This window comes from Heterocephalus glaber, unplaced genomic scaffold (assembly GCF_053883595.1).
Source record: "Heterocephalus glaber isolate CG9 unplaced genomic scaffold, H.glaber_assembly_v1.0 deba00001472, whole genome shotgun sequence".
In the NCBI taxonomy this organism is placed as follows: domain Eukaryota; kingdom Metazoa; phylum Chordata; class Mammalia; order Rodentia; family Bathyergidae; genus Heterocephalus; species Heterocephalus glaber.
In genome coordinates, this window is record NW_028258315.1 from 15,803,585 (window position 1) to 15,822,696 (window position 19,112).

The 19,112-nt window shown below is 41.5% G+C and overlaps 1 long non-coding RNA gene across 1 annotated transcript in view; it reads right to left on the minus strand.

The window, feature by feature from the left end:
• LOC110349767 (uncharacterized) overlaps positions 1–15,106 on the minus strand; it is a 32,063-nt gene extending 16,957 nt beyond the window's left edge. Inside the window, exons 1-2 of the long non-coding RNA XR_002395992.2 lie at positions 11,725–15,106; positions 5–5,686 (exon numbers count right to left, since the gene is read on the minus strand). This is a non-coding gene — a long non-coding RNA (uncharacterized LOC110349767). The remainder of the gene's footprint in view (positions 1–4; positions 5,687–11,724) is intronic.
• Between the last annotated feature and the right edge of the window lie 4,006 nt (positions 15,107–19,112).

Here is a 19,112-nt window from a genome sequence, read left to right on the forward strand (position 1 = left end):
TTACCTTTTCTCGGCAGTTTCTTTCAGCCCCTAATATTCTCTGTCCTCTTCTGGCAAAACCTACTCATCTTGCAAGACTCCTCTTAAATTCTTCCCCTTTAGGAAACCTTCTCTGGCACCTGATTCTCAGTGATTCTCTCCAGCCAGAAACCCTGCAGCAATAAAAGTAGCCGATACCACACACTTAGGAATAGTTGCTGCACGAGGCATTTGCTCTCTAATTGTTTATTACCCCATAACTCCTGGAAAGCACATACTTCAATTATACATTACAGGTCCTTAGCCCAGCCTATTGCTTTAAGGACAACGGGAGAAATAAAAGGTGGAGGGAGGGGGAAACAACCATTTATTGAATACTTAGCAGATATGAGCTACTGCACCAAGATTTCTATTGATTTTTCTTTTTTCATTTAAAACTCATAACAGCTCTAGAAGACTGGCTTTTCACCATTTTAAAGATAAGGAAACAGGGTTAGAACAGTTACATAACTCTCCCCAAACCAAACAGCCAATCAGCAGAGGAAGCAAGATTTAAACAGGGCTGTCGGATCACTGTTCTTTCTACTGCTCCCTGATTCTCATTCTCAGCTAATCAGCTTTTGAAATGTCAAATGCCCAGGTCTTGGCCCTGCAGATTTTGATCCAGATTTCTAAGCTCAAGAGAGCAGGAGGTGTTTATTACATTAGCTGTGGCATTGTGGGCAAAGCCTCGCCTAGCTGCCTGTCAGTAAATATTATCCATAAAATGAATAAGTGAATTCAGTCTGTCTACAGCAGTGAGTCTCAGGCCTGACTAGATACTAGAATCACGCAGGCAGGTAATTAAGCAATGCCTCTGTCTGGGCCCTGCCTACAGAGGTTCTGAGCAATTGGCTTGGGGTCTTCTTGACTGGCATCCTTGTTTTTTTTTTTTCCAAAAACTCCCCAGGTGATTCCCACGTGCAGCCCAGGCTGAAAAGCATTGATCCCGCGTGAGGTCATGGCATTTTCAGTTTGCAAGGGGCCACAGGTGATTTTCATCAGCCCCCAGGACTGACACTACCGCCTACACGTCAAGCTGCCTCTCTCTCTCTCTCCTCTCTCTCTCTGGGTTTTATAAATGGGAAAGCATTGCTTTCTAAAAATAATTCTGTCAACAACTAGGGGAGTGCTCACCCAGGCACAGCCACCTGCCCTTTGGGATATATATTATAGAAGAAACAATGGGCCTGATTTCTAATCTGTAACCGGTTCAGTGCTAACTTTTCCTTTGATTTTTGTGTATCATGGGCCAGTTGGAGAATGATTTATGAAACTAGAGATCAGGATCTGGTTTTGCAGCCAGGAGAAAAAGAATGAATATCTTGTCTACTGAGCGAAGGAATAAGTTTTAACCTCTGTAAGCTTCAAATGATACATTTGTGTGAATGTTCACACGTGATTGTCCATTTTCACTTATAAACACATGAGGGAGAATGGGGGAGGAGTTGCAAGAAATGGACAAGAAGAAAAAAAAAAGCCTGTTTATGAACTCCATATTTGTTCCATAACGCCTCTAAGGATCTGGAAATCAAGGAAAATCACACCATGGGTTTATGAGTTATTAGCTTTAAACATTTCCTAAATGGCACTACCCAGAATGTACCAGGAAACAATTTAATATTAGGGAGACAAATTCTTACTACTTGGTGTAATAAGCCTAACCAAAAACTATTGCATTAAACATTTCTGCAAAAGTCATGTTGCCATTATATAATTATTATGAGAACAAACAGCAGCCACTATTAGGAATCTAGGAAGAGGGATGCTTTAAAGAGCAAATTATTTTAAACTCAGGGAAAGAAACTTTTTATATGCACCATGAAATTTGTGTGCAATTAAATAATAAGTGACATTTACTGAGCATTTAACTGTGCCAGGCAGCCGTTGACATGCTTTTCATGTACTTATTTAATCTTCATAACAAAGAGACGAATTACGTACTATTATTATACTCTCCTTTTACAGATAAAAGGCAGGCCCAAAGGCCTGAGTAACTTGCCCGGAGACATACAGCTCATAAGTAGTACTGTAGTAGATTCAAATTTAGGCTGTCTTATTTCCTAGCTCATGGTTTTAACCAGTGCACACCTCAAATAATGTGCTTTATGCTGATGCTATGTTGGTTTAAACAATTGCATCTTTTTATATTCTATGTGACCCTGACATATGATAATCAGAGAAAACAGATTTCTGGACCAAAAGCAGCCATTGCTTCATCTCTAATATAATCTCACACCCTCTGCCTCAGTTTCTACTATTAAACACAACTTCTAAAATACCTTTCTCACAGAATAACAAATATGCCAAACACCAATTGGGTGTAAGGTATCAGGCAGGATTAGAAAATAAGCAAAATCAGCCCTTGTCTTTAAGGATCTTTTATCGAAAATGCAGACACATCCTGGCATCTCCATTAAAATCCTGTTGTGATTTTTCTGTTTTTGTCTGAGTTCCAAATCTCCAACCCTGAGGCTTCAGGTTCCCAGGCAGGATTCGGGCCCTCCTCATTTCCCAGCCCAGGTCCTCCTCTCTCTCTCTCTCTCTCTCTCTCTCTCTCTCTCTCTCTCTCTCTCTCTCCAGAGCCTCCGCCCCTCTGCGCTTCCCCAACAGAGGAACTTTCACGTCCTTGCAAAGGTCAAGGTCTCCACATGCGTGGTCTGGTCCATCTCACTCACGTCCCTCCTGCCCTGGAAACTCCTCCATGTGCAGTGAACTTCAGCCAAACATCGCTTTCCCAGCATCTCCTTCCTTGATGGCCAGAACCAGGTCCTCCACCCGCTAGAATCTCTCATGGACTCTGCTGTTTTTCATTCAGGAAATGGAGCCACTGTGATATTTCTGTGTGTAGTCATTTGTTGAGTGTATCTGTGTTCCATCTGCCTTCAAAGTCCGATGGGAAGGGAAGAGAGTGTATCTTGCTCTATTGCCTGCACCTGGCACCCACCATTCTACCACTGGGAAGATCGAAATATTTGTTTTACTATTTATTTTCCTTTCTAATTGTCATCTGTCCCTCTGGTCTCAGGGGTGGGAATGGCTGTGCTGTAACTGGTTCCAGGATTCTGCTCTTTTTTCCTTCCTCTGCTCCTCAAGTTATCCTAATTTTCTTGTTTCATTTATGTCCTGCTGGCTCCTGAAATACTTAAGAATTAGATGGGTCAAAAAGAAAAAGAAAAACAAAAATCAAGAGAACTGAATATTCTTAAAACCCACTTGAATATTTTCATCTAAATTTCCAAACACCACAATGACTAAGTACTCACCTAAAAACTAAGTGCATATTTGAAGAAGGAATTGATAAAGAATGTAGTAGTTGAGCTCCACCTCCACGCCCCATCCCTCAGTCAGCTACAGATCAGTCTGTTTTGTTTGTTTGACTGTTAACATCATAATTTATTCTTTGGATTATAGATCATTCAGATAGGATTGTGGCTGAACTAAGCACAGAATTAATGCCTCCTAGAAGTGGATATGGTGACAGATAGGATTGGTTTTGTGCTTTCTCTTTTAGGGAAGAGGGCCAGGGGCCTCTGTCTTCATCTTGATTAGAATATCTGCATGCCTGGAGGCAGATGCATGATATTGCAAAGCCTGCTGTGTGGACCTGTAAATTGGGTAGAGTGGTGCTGAGAAGCCTGAAAGGTAGACTATTCTGATTATCTAGGAGAAGCTAATAAGAGATTGAACACAAGAGAAGCCATGTTTAGTTTCTTGCATCTGTAGGCTCTTCTGAAAGCCTGGGTTTTGTTTTTGTTTTGTTTTGTTTTTGTACTGGGGGATTGAGCACAGGGCCTTCACACTGACCAGTATCTCAGCTCTTCTTATTTTTTATTTTGAGACAGGGTCTCATTAGATTACCCAGTCTGGATCAAACTTGTGATCTTCCTGACTCTACTTTCCAAAGTGCTAGGATTACAGGTGTGCATTTGTTACTGTACCTGGATGCACCTGAGTTCTTCTTCAGCCAGGGCAGTTCCAGTGGCACAGTGTGCCTTCCCAGAGCTTGACTCTGGTGGTAACAGTGGTGTTTGCGGTGACTTGCATCTTTGATGTAAGTATGGGGTCCAGCTTGCTGCCTGCCTGCCTGCCTGCCTTCCTTCCTTCCTTCTGTAACACTTTTTTCTTCATGTAGATCTAAGTTTCTCACTTCTATCCTTTTCATTCTTTCTGAAAAACTCCTTAAACATTTCTGGCAAGGCAGGTCTCTTTATGAAAAATTTCCCTAATTTTTGTCATTTGGATCTGTTATTTGATGTCTGTAATGACTTCTGTCTCAATGTTCCCCCAAAGCCTCATGTGATCACACGTGGGGCTTTTCAGAGGTAGCTGGATCTAAGGAATATGATGCTGGAATTAAGTGTGTGATGCTAGGATTAAAAATGTGTCATTAGGGCCAGGGATTTAGCTCAGTGGTTTCACTGTCTGCTGTGCAAGCTCAAGGACCCGAGTTCGATCCCTGGTACCCGCCCCCCAAAAAAGTGTGATTACTTAATTAGTCCACTGGCATAGTTTTAGGTATGGACAATGGGAAGACCCACCCTGGGTGTGGGTGACACCACCCAAAGGGCGGGCAGCCTGGATGGATATAAAGTGACAAAAAAAAAGGCCTGCCTACTGCTGCTGCTTCCCTACTTCTCTGCTTTACTGCCTTCTGCCTGCCATGAACTGTTTCTCCTCTGCAATGCCCCTCTGCCACACCACCTTGTCTTGGAGCTAGGCAACTATGAGCTGAAACCTCTATAAACTGTGAGCTACAATAAACTTTTCCTCCTTTAACTTTGGGTATTAGATATTTTGTCTCAGCAACAAGAAAAGTAACTAAGACAGTGTCTATTATTAATTTTGGCACATTCTCAGTCATTATTGCTTCAAATACTTTTTCTACTCCTTTTTATTGTTGGCATTCCCATTACATAATATGTGTATTATGAATTTTGTGATTTGTCTAGAGCTCTCAGATGTCTATTCTGTCTTTTTCATTCTCTCTTTCTGTGTTTTTGCTCAGAAGTTTTTACTAACGTATCTTAAGCTGGCTGACCCTTTCCCTAGCTGCATCCAGTTGACTCGTGAGCCCATCAAAACCATCCTTCATTTCTGTGACAGTGGTTTTCATTTCTAGTATTTCCTTTGGAGTCTTTCTCTGCTTACATTATCCATATATTCACATTATCTACTTTTTCCATGTGAGCCCTTAGCCTATTAATCAGAACCATTTTTAAATTCCTGGTCTGATAATTTTCAAATCCTTCTTGTCTCTGAGTCTGGCTCTAATGCTTGCCTTGTCTCTTCACACTGAGTTTTATGGCTTTTTACAGTGCCTTATAATTTTTGTTGAAACCTGGGCATGATGTATTGAGTGCAAAGAACTGAGGCAGCTAGGTCTTTTACATGAGGTTTTATGTTTATCTAGCCAGGAACCAGGTTCTGTCTACCATCTGCTGACCCTGTGGTATAAAGGGTGAAGGTTTCTTCTGGTTTCTTCATTTTTGTCCCCTCTGTTATCTTCAGTTTTCTTAGAGACTCCTTAAACAGAATCTAGAGCCTGATTTTCAGTGTGTTCACCTTTTCTCTTGTGAAGTCAGGGAGTGATGACTTTCAGATTCTTCACAGGTCAAGCTAGAAACTGGAAGTTCAGATAGCACTTTTTAAATTTGTTATAGAGAATCTGAAAAATATAGAAAAATATTATGTTGAAAACAAAACCACAATATTCCACTACCCTGAAATAAATTGCTGTTAAACTGTGGGTATATATGCTTTTTAGGCTATAAAACATATGACATATAAATATAAATAATGTATCTAATTTTAATAGAATTACATTATGTTGTACATACTTTTCTATAACTTTGCCCACAAAACAACATGTTATATATTTCTCCATGCCAGCAAAATTTTTTACACATAATTGCTCATTAATTGTAAATATTGAAAACTTTTTGGTCATAGGAGCATATAGTTATTTATTTTGCTTATTTAGTTGTAGGTAGCATAGCAGAGAGGTTAAGGTCATAACTCTGGAGTTAACTATCTGACTTAAACCCTAGTCCTACCATTAACTAGCTCTATGAACTTGGAAAAATCTTTTTAACCTTTATATATCTCTTTCTTCTTGCTTGTTATGTAAGGAGAATAAGACCACTTATTCTTTCGTTATTCTGAGGATTAAGGTGGATAATAAATATTAAGAAAACATACGGAACAAATACTTATCTAAGCATTTATTTCATTAAATTGCAAAATTATTTTTTAAAATGTTATTTTGCATCTTGTTTGCATATTAAAATATGAAATATTTTTAAATTGCTGCAATGGACTTGTTCTGTAGTAATTTTCCTGGAGGGTGGGACAATGTTAGTGTATACAGCTGGCTTGCCAGTGTTGATTACTTCTCACTTCGTGATACAAAGATAATAGCAATACCATATGTCCTGTCTTCTACTTATAGAAAAACTCAGTCCTGAAAATTTGTTAGGCAAAAGATATCAGAGGTCTGAGAGTCATGCTTTCTGCCTGGACCTATGGATACTGTGGTGGGGAAAGGCTGGTCCTTTTATATATTTGGAATATTGAAGCAGAGATCAAAGTCAAATTCTGTTGTGTTACTGTTTCATCACTTTCTATCCTAAGGTTAGTAGCAATGTCATATACAACCAAAAAAACATGCAAAAAGAAAAAAAACTAAGGTAAAATAATACAAAACAAACAAAATCCTAAACAAATAATAATATCAAATTCTTAAAGCCACCTTTTCTCAAAAACTCATGGTTTCTTTGCGTCTAATTAATCTCTTTGTGTTATTAATTTCTCATGGCCATGTAAAGTCTATATTATAGATACGAAAAATCCTTTCTATGTAGCTTTTGTTTATTGGGCCAAGATAAGGCCAAATTGAAGTTCACTCATGCTTTGAGAACATTGCATTTTGGTTACCAGTATCTATAAGGAGACTGCTGTCTGTTGGATCCTACTGGTTCTCACTAAAAACTTCTGTCTTTTTTTCATGGCACTTTCCCTGTCATCTCCCTTATCTAGTTAGTTCCCTCATCTGCAAGTTCCTATAGGTTTTCCTTTCTCAGAAATGTTCCCAAGCCTATCCCTCTTGCTACCTTCCTAGCCCAGCACTAGATCAGCTGGTGCCTGGCCCATTGTCATGGTTTCCAGGCTGTTCTTCCAGACAGTAAACTTTCTCTGTTAAAAGCTCTCCCCATGACATTTTGGCCTCTACGAAAATACTAATCTGATCACAGAACTCAGCAGTTTAAAGATGAACACCAAATACTTTTAAGTATCTTTCAAGGCCCATTCACATTCCTGTTCACATTTTCAAATCTTGTTTTGAGGCATCTTCTTCCCAACTCATCCTCCTCTCTGTCCCCTGCCCCTTGGACCACCCTGCCTCATACTCCAGCCCCACAAACTTTCTCTACTTCATCTTTCAAGGCCTGGCTCTGATGACGTCACTTCCTCTGGGAAGATATTTTTCCTTTCTAGGCAGAGTCACATAGATACCCATTTATGACCAGCTACAAAGCAACTGTCCCTCTGTCTAAGTATCCTGCCAGGCCTGAGCCCTCCGTACAGATTTTCTCACATTGACACGTCCCCTTCCCCCTCCAAACCCAGGTAAACAGTGTGCACTCAGTGAGTGCTTCTCAATACTTGACATTCATTCAAGCCCAATTTGAGATGCTGCATATTCTTGAAAGTAATCACTGATCTAATTTTGGAATTTAATGTTTGCTGCTATTACTGTTGTTCACAATTGTCATATTGTACTTCTGGCAGTTCTGGTGACTGAAAAATGTGTTTTATTGGGGCCGGGCCATCTACCTGCTACGAGGTCCCTTGTACTTGCCTGCAAATGGCATTTTTCACTGAGGGCTCTAGATAGACAAATTAAATAAAGCAAATACTGAGCTGGAAGGGTCCCCAGAGGCAGGTTGGCTCAATTCTTTCATTTTACAGATGAGGAAACTGAGACCTAGAGAGGTTAATGGTCTTGGCCAAAGAGAATGGATTAGGAAAATAGAGTAGAGAGATCTCATTTCAATTAAGAACACTTTTCATTAAATCAGAGCTTTAAAAACCAAAAGCTGTGATTAAGACTCTGCTCATTTAAATTAGCCTTTTTTTCCCCAGGAAGCTGAAATAAGGAATCTTTTGTTTTGTTGTTGTTGTTGCTGTTAACTTCTGCAACTTTTGTTAGAATACACTGGCCCACACATGTTGAGGTGAAAAATAGATCTTATCACCCTGTTTTACCACCCATTAGGAGAAGAGTCTTGTAAGATATAGGGAAGAAAAGAATACCCTGAACTTGAACTATCAGCCTGACCACACTGAGAATGCATATATAATTGATGAAGACAACTATAAGAGGCACCTGAGAGTCTGGAAGCGTCTTGGATGTCATTTCAGATTTGTGACCAGAATGTGATTTTTAATAAGCTTATCAATCACATTGTACTATGGGAGATGCTTTTAAAAATGGAAATTAGAAGGTATTTGTGTTTATCAAGCATTATCCAAAGCAGGGGACAGTAGGTCTGGGATTCATGCACAGAGGGATCACTAGAGAGGTTGACTCTGTGATATGGCAAGAGGAGTTCATTCCCTGGGCTTTAACATAGCCTGGATAAAATATTTAAAAGCAATCCAGCCACCTCTCTTGGTTTTGATTCTCTGTTCCCCAAGAACCTTTTAATCCAAATTGGCTTTTCTGACATTGTGAGAGGGTGCGCTAGATGACAAGCTCTAGGTTTTCAGCCAGAAGAAAGAACGCACTCTTATTACAGACTATTAATGACATTATGGTTTGTGCATCAGTTTCTTATGAGGTTGGGTAATGTCAACTAGACCTTCTGAATCTGGTACACTGGAAAAAACCCAAATGTCCAGGCATGTGAAATTGAAGCTCAGACTTCAAAATGACTCTATTACCACAGGATACTGCCATCATTGGGTAGCTGGTGGACAGTGTTGTGACCTCTTTCTCTAATTTCAACCCTAGATTAGTATTGTGACTTGAAAGGAATTATTCAGAATAACAATAAAGGAGATTTGTTGCCAATACTAACTTGAATTTTAATTAGAAATTTATATATTCAGCTGCTTTCTCTCTCCCTCCATTCTTGGGATCCAAATTTGAAGTTGCTTTTCAGCATATGGTGAATGGGTTACCAGAGCCCCAAAGAAGCAAATGCCCTTAGCCATTGTGAATGGAGCGCAGGATGGAGGAGTTCTTTGAACTTGTCGCTAAGGGCTGCATCCATAGTCTCCCCCTAGTCCTTATATGAATATCATCTATAATTTGTTGTGACAGTGAAAAGGCCAAGAAGCCCTGGTCACCAATTTTAACTCACAAGAGAAGGGGAAGCACAAACACCCCACAGTGAGAAGACTGGCCGCAGGAGTCCCCGAGGGATCTGGGTAAATGGCACCAGTTTTCTCCAGAATTCCTATTGGCCTAAGGCCTGCAACCCCAGGGTGGTCCTTTCTGCCACTCCCTATTGCAGTAGTATCTGCGTTTAGCTTGGTTTTCCAGCATCACTAATTAAACCCCTACTCTCAAGAAAGGAAAAACTATGGGAGCCACATCATATTTTTCCCACCAGGAAACACAGATCTCTGAGTCTCTCGACTTTGCAAAAGAGCCTGTGGTGTGTCACATGCCAAGAAAGACTGGGCAGGTTTGTAGCTCAGCACACGTACCAACAACACTAGACAAAGTGATTCCAATGAGAGATTCCTTGGTGTCGTTTTCTGGTTTTTAAAAAAATACTGTCTTGCAAAGATACAGTGAATGAATGAATGAGTGAATAAATAAATGAATGGAAACCTTCTGAGTCTGGAAATGTGATGCAAATTCCACAATGTTTTTATTAGACAGAATAAATACCTGTGGATGAAGCATCCCATTGTGTTCCAGTTGCTATACTGGACCGGAAAAGGGACCATCTTTTGAAGAAAAATGAGTCTATGACTAACCACAAAAAAATTCTCCCTTTCCAAGGTTCACTTTTTAGTTTTTAGCTCTTGCATAAATAAGGCTTTATAAGGAGAATTTACAGAAGCCTTTAGTGGAATTACAAGTACAAATGAGAACCATATAACCTAACATTGGTAATCATAAAACATGAAAAGAATACCTTTGTTGGGTGGGGAATTCTCTTTTATCATTTTCTAATTTAGACTATGTGTCACCATTATCTATTTAGCTATGAGTATTTTTATTTTATATGTACTTGGCCAAATGTGTAGTATACTAAATTTTAGTATGTAGGCTAGAATTATAGCAAAGATTCCCTTTTTGAATATCAGGGTTAAGTGCCTCCTACTCCATCAATATTTTAGCTCAGAGTAGAAACATTCTGTTCACACACAGATAACCTCATCTCCAAATAATCAAAAGGGGCTTACTCAGTATAATTATATATACAATTATAAATACAACTCTCTCTCTGTACAATTTATGTAAATACATATATTTTACATATCTGAAATGAGACATCCTTGAAAGATGACTACAAAGTCTTGTATTTGTACTACCTTTTAGGCATATAGAGGCAGAATTATAGTGCATTCAAGGAAAAAAGGAAAGTATTCAAGTTGTAAAGAAGATAAGGCAGGGCTGGGGATTTAGCTCAGTGGTTTTGCTGCCTGCTGCGCAAGCACAAGGACCTGAGTTTGATCCCTGGTACCAAAAAAAAAAAAAAAAAGATGAGGCAGTTGGAACAGCAAAAAGTCCCTGAAGCTAGAAACCAACCATATCACTTTCAAGTCCAAGATCTCCATTTCTTTAGATATAAGACCATGGATAATTCATTAAAATTCTCCAGACATTTTTATCATGAGCAAAACAGTATTGAGAAATATTTCTCTCACATCTCACAAAGTTCTTCTGACCCATAAATACACTAATGTTACAAAGGTGCTTTGTATATTGTGAGAGGAAGGTATTTTAAGCATTTGTAAGAAACCAACAACTCTCCAGTTTATTGAACATGTACCAGGTGCCAAGTATTGTACTGGCTGCTTTTGCAACAGCCATTAGTACAGTAGGTTCTTTGTATCTGCAGGTCCACATCCACAAATTCAACTAACCATGGATAAAATGTCCTCAAAAAAACTTTACAACCATAATGAAAATGTACAGTCTTTTTTCTTCTCATTATTCCTGATACAATGCAGTGCTGTGTAATGCCCGTTTATATAGCATTTACGTTACATTAGGTATTATAATGGAGGGATGATGTAAAGTACACAGGAGGGTTGCATAGATTATATGCAAATATGATGACATTTTACATAAGGGACTTGAACATCCATGGATTTGGGGACCCATAGGACTCCTGAACTGGTCCCCCTCATGCATGGAGGGATGACTGTTTTCTTATACAGGTGGAAAAATAGCATTTCTGTTCATATTTTCCAAGTCTTCCTTTGCCTTCCTAGTGTCTGGTAATGTTACCAGCTACAGTTTGGTCAGGCCTGATTCTGGGCTCCGGTTCTCTGAGTTTCTGGTTTGTTTTGACTGCTCCACACCCCAAAATATGAGAAAACCCACCCCATAAAAATGGGGGAAAAATAGTTTATTTACAATTTGGTTAAATTGGGAGGACAACTAGTTTACCCCTTTTGGAGCGCACAGAAGCGCTGCAATTAATAGACCAGGCAAAAAGAAAGTCAGGAAGAGGTTACCGCAAACCGATCCCAGTCCTCAAATCTCAGCGCTGGAGCCGCTGAGGTTGCTGTGGAGACACGTCAGCCATCTTTGCGCTTGACTTTGTTTCCTCTGTCTCTGTGGCACTGTGTGCGTAACAGCTTGGCACAGGCACAGGGTGAAAAAGTTGAGTTATTCTTTAACTTTTTTCTGCTACTCTTCTCAGAGGTGCCAGACAATGAAAACAGACAGTGACCTTTTTGTTAAAACAAAGTAAAGCCTGCGGTGATGACATGGTCCTCCCAAGCAGTAACCTGTACGGTTGGAAGTCCTTTGGGTCCCCTCATATTCTGTAGTTTCCCACTGGGCCCTTCTCTGTGGGATTTTCTCCTTCTCATAGTCTATTCTTTCTTAGCGAAGAGCCTACTCCTAACCGATTCGTGCAACGCTTGGTTTTAGCCTGTGTTCGGAAATATCTGTGCTCTAGCAGCCAACTTGGAATCTGGGATAGAGTTTGTTCTTGGTGTTCTCCTGTCCGTATCGATTGGATCAAAGGGAGATCCATCTGGAACCCAGTTAACGTCCTTCCAGATGGTGAGCTTGCTTCCAGATGGCACATTTAATAGGAGAGAAAAAAATTCACTGAATATAAGCATCCTGGCGCTCTGGAAGGCCCTGTGACCTTATTTCTTCCAAGGCGCCTCAGGATGCAGGACAATTTTGTGTGCTTTAGATTTTCACAGGAAAATTCTCCTCTTCCCAAATCTCAGACTTAAGTTAGGGCCTTTGGAGAGCTATGGTGTTATTAATAAGCCAACACTGATCATCCATACCCCCAAGCCTGCCTCCACTGGCTTGCCGCTTCTTTTACTAGTTAATATGAATTTAAAAACCCTTCTCAAGCTCCGCCAGGTACCCAAGAGCTTCTGCTCTCAAAGTGCCACCTGTGGGATCCAAGCTCGTGTTTGGCTGATCTTAAGAAGTGGGTGGCTTCCAGCAAACCTGAGTCACCCCGAGTGTAGCATCAACTTGAAAAATGATCATTTGCAGTCCCAAGATGATGTCTCCTAAGATGCCAGGTGGGCTGGCCTTTGAACAAAGGGGTGTCATTGGATGTTTGGAACCTGGGCTTCTGGGAAAGTAATTTCACACAGAACACAAACTTTCTACTTCCTCTGCTGTAGCACGTAAAGGTCCTTTGCTCCGAACTTTTTAACACACACCCTTGTGTAGCTTGGGAACTTCCAGCTGTCCGGTAAAGACTCAAATATTCATTCATTCACTCATTTCTTCACTCATGTCACTGAGGGGTCTATGGGCCAGGTCCTGAGCTTGGAGCTAGGGCCACAGAATGATGACAGCGAGCACACGGTTGGTGGAGCCTAGATCATGCAGCTCTGTGTCCCTTCTTGTCCAGCACACACCCCTGGGACAGGGAGCATTCCATAGTGCAGTTTGTACCTCTGCCCTGAGCTGGCCCTTGTTCTCTGCAAACCCTCGTCCAGTCAACACAAGAGTCACAATGGGGTAACCCCAATTGATCCTACAAACTACGTGCTCTCCCTCACTGGCTGTCAACGTAGGAACAAAAGTTCTGGACCTTGACTAATGCCCCCATGGGCCTGGATCCATAGACAAGCTAGTAGGTCACTTGGCTTTATTTGCTTTTCCTCTTGGCCAGTTGGATTACGGGTATTCACTGCACTGTGGTCAGGGTGAAGGTGTAATATGTAAGAGGTTGCTGTGTGCTTCCAAACCTAGCTCCCTGAAAGGTCACAACCTGGGGCCTCAGCATCTTTGTAGATGTTGCAGTTTGGGGGCCCCAACCCTTAGAAATGCAGATTGTGGGGCCGGGGATTTAGCTCAGTGGTTCCACTGCCTGCCTTGCAAGCACAAGGTCCCGAGTTCAATCCCTGGTACCAATAAAAAAAACAAAACCCAGAAATGCAGATTGCATATATTGAAAAGACTGCATACATTGAAATAGAAATTGTGATTTAGAAGGGACTGAGGTTTACATTTGTACTACATATGAAGATATGTTTTGTTTAGCAAATTAAAAGAAACCCTAGCTTCTTTGTATATCTAGTTAAAAACAAAATACCACCCCCTCAAGATTGGGGACCAGAGACTGCAGATAAAAGTGTACATTAATTGAGAGAATACACAGTTTTCAAGTACCCTGGGGCTCTCTATCAGCACCTACTCAGGTGCATGCAACAACAAATCATTTTTATCTGTTTCTAAGCAAACATCTCACAGAAGCATTGGGTCATCTTAGGTCCATTTACTCTTTATACCTAAAAGGGCTGGATATGGTGGGCTGATCATAATAAAGACTAACTTTCCTGCTCTATTATTCTGAAATTGATGAGAGTGTATGGTAGCCATGGAGATCAGAGAGTGAGAAGGTACTTTGAGGTCATTTAGCCTCTGGGTAGAGCTGTTCCTAAAACTATTTTAGACCTATGGTGACTGTTACTGTTACCCTGCATTCTGTATAATCGTTCCTATTAAATGATGCCACCCTACATAAATCATGTTTTATTTTTTGCCAAGTGTTTTAACTCTCATTTAAAGTATACCCTCCACTCTCTAGCATGATTATTTTCTGGTCTGAAATGAGGAAAGTGAGGCAAAGTGAGGAGCTCAGATTGGATCATGCCCGGGCAGCTGCTCCTCTGAAGCAGGACTTGACCTTCCCCGAGCAGCTCATGTGAAAAGGCTGCATCTTCTCTCAGTCATAACTGCTGCTCACCCTCTTGGGTGGAGAGGTGGGGACATATTGTCTAGCCTCCAGAAGATTCCCCTGTTCCTCAGCATTCAGAGCACTGCTGCCTCCTGCAGGCATGGAAACCACCAGGTAGGAGCCGAGAAAGAGGAAGAAGGAAGTGACATAAAGGTGGGAGGCAGCAGGAAGCGCTGCATTTCCAGCTCCTTCATTCTACAGTATGGTGGCAGCATTGACCCTTAGACGACTTGTTTAAGTGCCCATTTACAAAACACCATTCCAGAAAGAATAAAGCTAAAAAGCTAAAGACAATCTCTCTCTCTCTCTCTCTCTCTCTCTCTCTCTCTCTCTCTCTTCACAGTACTAGCAGCTGAACTCAGGGTCTTTGCACTAAGCCATGAAGACCATTTTTATTTATTTTTAAAATTTTGTGACAGGAACGCACTAATTCATTACGTTGTCCAGACTGAGCTTGAACTTGCAGTCCGTCTGCCTCAGCCTCCTAGAAGTACTACAATTGGCAATCAAGCTGACTTTTGTTGAAGGCCTGTAGATAGGGGCCAAGTGCTCAGCACTATCCTGGTTTGTCCTCACAGCAACCATGGAGGTCAGTGGTAATACTTTTTCCACTTTGCAGAGAAGGAACACAAGCTGAAAGAGGAAGGTTACTTGCTTCAGCTCACAGGGCCAGGTACCTGTTCGACTTCACCAGGTGCTGAATGGCTTCTCCCAAGAGCCTGGGAACAATGCAGCTTAAGATCCCAGTGCCTCAGCTCCTCAACAGGCGTCAGAGATGCCTGACTGCTTTCAGTAGGTCTGAGCCCATAAGGACGATCAATCAGATAAAGTTGCACACATGTCAGTTTTGTCACTGTTTGTAGTCTTTAGCTTTTGTTTTCTTTTGCACATAATGTGTATTTACTTTCCCAGAGACTCTGAAGTCTTGGATGGACATGGTGTACCCTTCCCAGGAGCTCTTTGGTCACATCTGTTGGCAGAACTTGGAGTTATGCATTTCACAGTCTGAGTGGGGTGCCAAAGTCCAAGGTTTAAAGGAATGAACAGTCCCTGTTGAGTTTTCATTCACTTACAAATAAACATAATGTGAGCACCGACTGTATAGGGAACATGTTGGGGTCCCTCTCTCATGGAGCTGATAGCCTAGATTGGTAAACTATAGCCATGGGCCGAATGTGGCCACTGCCTGTTTTTTCTTTTTTTTTTGTAAACAAAGCTTTATTGGAACACAGCCATGCTTACCATTTGTAAGTTGAGTAGTTGCATCAGAGATCACATGGCCTGGAAAGTCTAAACTATTTACTATCTGGCTGTTTATAGAAAATGTTTGCCAAACCTTGTCTTGGAATCTAATTAATTAAGGTATGTATGTATATATGTATGTATGCATGCATGTGTGTATGTATTTAAGCTAGGACACATATTCATTCCCAAACCAGTCACCCATAATGGTTCTTTAATTATAATGAGAAAGTAACCATCAACCTTTGCCAAGTGTTTGTTACCTGCCAAGCAGTGCACATGTATTCATTCAGTTAGTTCTCACAATTATGCTCTGCAGTGAGCATTATTGTTCTCCTCACCTAATTTAATTAATTGATTTTGGGTGCTGGGGATTGAACCTAGGACCTCACACAAGCTAAGCACGTGGTGTCCCATCGAGCCACACCCTCAGCTCTTGTTCTCCCCATTTTGTGGCTGAGGGCTGTTAAGTAACCTGGCCAAAGTACACAGTTAGCAGTAGCTGCCCAGGCAACCTAGCACGTGCTCTTTTTTACTCCTGGAAATTGGAAGAGGCAGCAGGGTGTAGTGTGTGCCCAAGCAGACTATAAAAGAAGAGGAAAGTCCACCCAGGAAGTGGCCTGGCAGTGCTAGCCCAGTGATGCTTGAGCCTATTTTTAGCCCTAAATGCATGCATCTCTGTCTTGCTTTCTTTACTCAGACTGTCTGATTAGAGGAGGGTGGAACTGCTGCGCCTTGCTCTGAGCCTCCCTGTAATTAAACTGCTTCTGTGATGTGGATCTGTCAAATGTCTCTGCTAATGCTGATCAGTGGAAGATGCTTTGAAACTCAGTGGGGGGGGGCACTGATTCAGGAAATAACAGAGGAAGGACTCTCTTTAGAGATGATTGCTGTATCACTTTCAGGGGGATTCCCAAGACCCTAATGGATACACTCTTCCCTTCCTTTCTTTTCTTCTGACACCTCCCTGATTTCCTCCTTTCCACCCTCAGAGTATTCTCACCCCTCCTCCAGCAAGTTCTCTCTAAGAACACTGAGCTGTCCCTTCGGGTTTTCCATGTATAACACCGGGACTACACATATTATATCAGGGTAACTCCCATGTTTCAGTAGGTAGTGTGGTTTAGATTAGAACTCTCCTTAAAAGTCCCATGTGTGGAAGGTAAGTAGATCTTGGGGTGCTATACTTATCAGTGGATTCATTGAGTGATAATTTCATAGCTGAATGTGCTGTTGAGAGGTGGGGGCTGGTCAGCGGAGGCAGGTCACTGGGGCATGACCTGGAAGGATGTATTCTTGTCCCTAGTCTCTCTCTCTCTCTCTCTCTCTCTCAGCTGCCTTGGGGTGAGCAGCTTGCCTCTGCCATGCCTTTTCCATGCTGTTTCTCCCTTCGAGCCAACCAGCCATGGACTGAATCCTCTGAAATGTGAGCCAAAATAAGCCTCTCTCCTCCTTTAAGTTACAGGTATTTGATGTTTTGTCTCAGCAAGGAGAATGCTCACTAGTGGAGTAGAGCAGGTGACAGTTCAGGAGGCGTACACAGAAGGGTACATGCCTTAGCACTCTTCTCAATCACTGTGGAGGCACCCCCCAGGTTACCCCAAAATATTAACAAATATGGCATTACTGTAGTTGGCAATGATCTGGGAGAATTTGTTTCTGCTATGGCCACGCATGTAGAAGCACTGGTCCTACCCAAAGGAACTTGTGGAAATGTAGCTGGCCCCAAGATGATACAGAGGCTCCTTCCCATGTCTTCCAGGCACTGGGGCTACCAGACAAGGAGATATGCTGCCCCTGTTTATGGTAAATCCGAACCCCAGGAGTTCCTACCCATCTTGGGGGAGTTGACTTTGCCAGAGCTCTCCCAGTGCCTTGTCTAATTGTTGACATCCACACCTACAACTCCTCACAGCCAAAGGCCCACACACTGGGACCCTCTTCAAATGAATTTTCTAATAGTTATTTTTTGTTTTGTACACCAGCCTGAGTTCTTGCTGCAGCCTTGATAGAACCATTATTATAGCAAGCAAATGTGCACAGTCTCTAAATGAGGCCTGGGATTATATAAAAGCAAAAGGTGCCTGCTTTTAGATTTGACAAGCTTTTCATGCTACACAATTTTGCACTGAGGCTCCTGCTGCTCTGGAAACTCTTTGGGAGGCCTGAAGATTATATGCAAGTGTTACCAGCATGGTGTTCATGGAACATTTAAATAGCCTGTCTCTATAGAATTAGCTAGACAGCCAGCACTGGAGAGGATAGGAGATAATTACGTCTCCCATAAAACAAAGTTCTGCTCTAAGGAGGGGATGTGCCAGGTATATTTTTTTCTTTTTCTTTGTATCTTGGCCATCTCATGCCAAGACATATTCCAAACCACCCCTTTGTCTGTCTTTCTTTCTTTTATGAAATGACTTTATTCTCCCAGACCTTACCAGTAACTTTCACATTAATGATACAGACTGAATTTCCCCCAAGATTTTATCTAGGGGATACATTGAGGCACATGTGTTAACCTCTGTGCAAAGAAGCTTGCAAAAAGCATAATGACCTTGTCATCTGCTTTTCTTGTTTCCTTTTGTTAAGCTTAAAATAATCAAGTTGACATGTTAAAAAAAAAAAGTCAGGCTTTCCGGTTAAATTTGAGCCAAATTGACTCAAAGTTAACATATTGAAGAAAAGGTTATCCAGTTAAACCTCAAATGGTTCTGGTTAATGTTTAGCCCTATATCTGATTCCAGCTACCCTGTCAGTCTTTGAGGAGGTAAGGCATCAGGGCAGTGATAGCGAACCTTTTAGAGACTGAATGCCCGAACTGCAACCCCAAACCCACTTATTTATTGCAACGTTCCAGCACTGCAATTAAACACAAATATGGAGGTTTTATCCAATGCTCAGCTGCTAAGGTGGTTTGGCTAGCATGGGAATAGTAGGGTAAGAGAAAAGAAGAGGGGAGAAAAAAGAATTACAAGATGGATTCAATTTATGACTTTTGTGTAGTGCTCTTAATTTTTTAGGCATTTTATGTAAGTCACAGAACTAATAATAAGAGGCACTATTTAGAGGAAATATTCGGGTCACCCAGCATTATATCTCCTGGTGCCATAGCTATCACACAGTGCTGTCATGTGCAGTTGTTCAGTTTTGAGCTCTGTGCAACTCTAAGGAATACCTTTTTTATCATTATCTATTTGGACCTGACAAGTCAGTTCTTCTTGGGCATTAAACCCTGGCTCCATGTCATCTTACACTCAGTCCTCCTGCCGGGCACTTTTGTGGCCACTCTAGAGCCTACAGTTGGTTTCCTAACGGTCCATTCACTCAACTCATCTCTGTGCTAGATTTGCCCCATTTGGAAGGCGGGAACTCGGACCCCTGTTCTGCTCCTGGCAACTCCTGCAACTCCCCTGTGCGGCTTTGGGTCCCAGCCAA